We start from the raw sequence: 2790 nt of genomic DNA on the forward strand, positions 1-2790 counted from the left end.
TTTTGAAAAAGTCTTTTAAGAATAAAAAAGGGATGAGGGAAGGGGTGCCTGACAAAAGAGAAAGAGTGCATGCCACTGAGGAAGAGAAATTATAAAGAAGTCAGGTGCTGAGAGTGCCAAAGAAAAACTTAGTTGACTGCACAGTTTTGCCAAGGGAAAACCTTGGATGTGAGGCAAAGAGGTTAGGAAGGTTTTCCAAGGATTCTTGACCTTTTTGGTGGCATGGACTCTAGCAGACTGATGAAACCTTTGGAACCATTCTTAGAATGATGTTTGTTGTCTATATTCATAGTTGAAGGAAATGTTAAATATCGGTTTGCACAGGAGTTCTTCACTCTGTGTGTGTGCGCGTGCGTGCGCGCGTGCGTGTGTGTGTGTGTGTGTGTGTGATCAACTCCTTTCACAGGTTGGTGAAGCCTAGGGATACCTGCTAAGAATAATGTTTAAAATGCATAATATAAAATACAAAGTATTACAAAGTAAGCTAATTATGTTGCAATACTGACCCCCCCCCCTTTTTTTTTTTAAAGCAATCGGGGTTAAGTAACTTGCTCAAGGTTACATGGCCAGTTATTTCTGGGTGTGGTACTGAGTATCTGAGCCCGGGATTTTATCCAGGTCATCCCGACACTGGAGCCAGTGCTCTTACTCGCTGAGCCACCTGGCTGCCCCCCGACCCTTTTTTTAAAGCACACAGACACTAAGAACTCCTCTTGTCTGAATCCCCTAAGAAGCCCCTTTCTGAAGGTAACAAGTGATGAGGTTTGGGGACACAGCAGGGGTCAATTAATAAAATGACCCCATAGATCCAGTGAGAGAACTTCCAGGGCAGATGGGGGTGGGTGGTAACATCATATAGAATGGTTGCATAATGTCCAGAGTCCTACATGGAACTCATGGACACTGTTCTTCAGTCTTATTAAATGTATCCAGAGGAGAGATGCAAAGCATTGAGCAGAAGCTTGTTCCACACACGCTGATGCAGAAAATTCGAATGTACAATCTGGTTTGATCCAAGACCTGCTGTTTCTGCCCTGATGTGGCAAGCAGTTGGTGAATTCAGAGCAGTTGTTTTGGCTATGGAGGCAGGAAAAAGGAGGAAGGTGGGGAGAAGGAAGAAGGGGAAAGAAAGTGGGAGCTGCTATTTCTTGACTGAATATCTCTCCCATGATTCCCCCAGAAATATAGCTCCTATACCCTGCAGAACTGGGAATACCTTCAGCATCCCCTCTATAGTAAGGCTTCTCATTGGAGAGTTGATTTATTTGAAGTTGTGACAATACTTTCTTTACTGTTAAAAATGTGTCTTTACTGTGACTATTCCCTGCTTGACTATCCTCTGCCTAAACTCTACACCACCAACCTACCCCCAAGCAGATTCTTAGCCCCATCTGCTCCCTAGCAGATCCCCCTCACTCTGTTGGTGGGATCACAGACTATTCTAGGGCCATAAGAATTATGGAAGCTCAAGGTCCTACAGTGAATCTCCAACATCGAGGCCATTTCATCCCCACAGCCATTTCCAACTGCCATGGAATTCTGTGTTGTGCTAATACTCCTTTTTCCATCCTGTCCCCTATCCCCACCACAACCCACTGAACCTTTTTTGGGGTCTGTGACATGTATAGGTTCTGTTTTCTAATTCTCCTTGGATCGGGGAGAAGCTGCCATTTTTAGCAAAGTAGAGGGAACCCAGATGTTCAGCTACCCAGCCTTGCTACTTGGAAGTTCTTACTTCATGGTGCAACACTACCTGAGAGAGAGGTTGACTTGAACTAGACCCCTAAGTGCTACCTTCCATCTCTTTGCCTTAATTTATCTCTCCCCCTGCCCCCGCTGAGAACTTTTGAACTCCTTAGTCTTCATTTTGTATCACATTATCATTCTGCTGTACAAACCTTCTCAGGTCCTTTCTTGCCCCTGCTTCTCTAGGGCCGCTACATTCTCCCTCCCTCATTATTGACCTCTCTATAACAAATGGCATTAATCCTTCCCCATCTAGATCTGCTTTCTTATCCAAGTGACGCTATCTTGCTAAGAGATGTATGTGTGCGGGGTACTGTGTATAGAGTGGGGAAGACAGTTCCCATTTGTTTGGTAGTCTGTTTGATTATAGTATATTATCATGGAATTATAAAGAGACCTCAGAAACTATCTCACTTTTGGGGAGAAATGATTGATGCTCAGGGAGGTTGAGAGACTCATGGATTGTGAGGTGCTGTTGTGCCTTGAAATTAGAGCTGGACTGGGAGTCAGAGCACCATGGTTTGAATCCTAGGCTCATACTTGCTACTCTGGGAGACCTTGGCCAAGTCCTTTAGTCTCCATAGGCCTCTAGTTCCCCATCTGTAAAATGAAGAAATTGAACTTGATGACTTCTGTGGCTGCTTTCAGCTTTGAATCTATGATCCTAAAATCTTTTTCTGTTTTTTTGTCCTTACCACTGTGTTCTTCCATCAACCTTTCATTTCACTTGTAGGCATTTTGTATTTACATGGTTATTTGTATGTTGACTACCCAGGGAGCAAGCGAGAACTCCTTGAGAGTAGGGGCCATGCTTTTGTCTTTTTCTCTTTTCCTAGGGCTCACTTATCACAGTGTCTGTCTCATAATAAATACTTAACAAATGAATGCCATTGGACTGAAAGGCTCTGATTATGCACCATTAATCAACTAAAATGAATTTGCATTTACACAGAAGAGAGGGAAATTTCCAAGCCAGGTAAATATAAATATATTTATATCTGTATACACATATACATATATATGTGTATCTCTTTCTATCTTACC

The 2790-nt window shown here is 43.0% G+C and overlaps 1 pseudogene; it reads right to left on the reverse strand.

Annotated features, from left to right (window-relative positions):
- Positions 1 to 1059, reverse strand: part of LOC138148513 (uncharacterized) — a 26771-nt pseudogene extending 25712 nt beyond the window's left edge.
- Positions 1060 to 2790: the final 1731 nt, after the last annotated feature.

This window comes from Petaurus breviceps, unplaced genomic scaffold (genome assembly GCF_028583685.1).
Source record: "Petaurus breviceps papuanus isolate PSGF00001 unplaced genomic scaffold, PetGlider_PUasm1.0 90825, whole genome shotgun sequence".
NCBI classification, from domain to species: Eukaryota; Metazoa; Chordata; class Mammalia; order Diprotodontia; family Petauridae; genus Petaurus; species Petaurus breviceps.